The following is a 1055-nucleotide window of genomic DNA, read 5'->3' as shown; positions in this document are numbered from 1 at the left end:
ATGTGCTAAATCAGTCAGTGGTCCCCAACCTGTTTATTACCGCGGACCGTCAAGACTTGGACATTTTGTTGCGCCCGGGGGGAGAAGGGGGTGGGGGGACGAACAGTCAGATAAGACTTCTGCATGTTGGTGTTCCCACTAAATACTGAATGTGCCCTGTTTGGGTTGTCTTGGCCCTTTTATCGCAGCCTGTGGGGTTTTTCCTGACTGGGGAACGAGAACAACCTGCTGAATGTGACAGGTAGCCAATCAGAAAGCGCGGTGACGTCAGAACAGAGGGGAATCCCAACCAGCTGACATATCGCGCAACTGAGAGTCCGGTGGACATCAGAGATGATATGTGGAAATGTTTATTATTAAATCWAAAAGGTCATTATGTTTATTCAGTTAAAAATGTAAAACATTCACCWMCAAATCATAGCGGCTGCTCMGTCGTCTTTTATCCACCGCCTTTTCTTCTTATTACATCTTTTATCTCTTAAAATGACTCCCCAAACTATCACTATTGCTTCTACATTGTCATCCGTGTTTGCTTATTCTAAATTCCCGCTATGTTGGGTTTTTTACTGGATTATCCTCTGGAATCGGGATGTTCGTGACTGGAATCGGTTCCTGCCGTGTGGCTGAACACGAACCGATCGAACCTGTTGGACTTTTATCAGCTCTGTGGTCACAGAGGTTTGGAGAATCGGCCGACATTCTTAAATCTTTCCGTCTAAACCAAACTTAAGACTCACAAGCTCTACTCATCTCCTCTCGACCACTGCCCAAACGCTCTGACTCTGGTTGCTATGGTAACGTTTATATATCCCTTCAAAATAAGATACAGAAGCACCACAAAAACTAACATTTTACTTTCATGAAAATTTTAACTCACGATAATGACTAACGGGAGCCCTGAGCTTGTTTCTCTGCAACGATATGGTTCCATCTGGGAGTGATGAGAGACAATGACACCTGACGTGTTGCTTGAGCACAGCCAGCTTGGTCTCTACATGACAAAGCAATTTGAAGCTTCATTGCCTCATTAGCAGCCGGTCGCCGCATGCTTGTAA

This window comes from Poecilia reticulata, linkage group LG3 (assembly GCF_000633615.1).
Source record: "Poecilia reticulata strain Guanapo linkage group LG3, Guppy_female_1.0+MT, whole genome shotgun sequence".
NCBI lineage: Eukaryota > Metazoa > Chordata > Actinopteri > Cyprinodontiformes > Poeciliidae > Poecilia > Poecilia reticulata.
The sequence above is the reverse complement of the archived record's forward strand: the minus strand, read 5'-3'. Positions refer to the sequence as shown.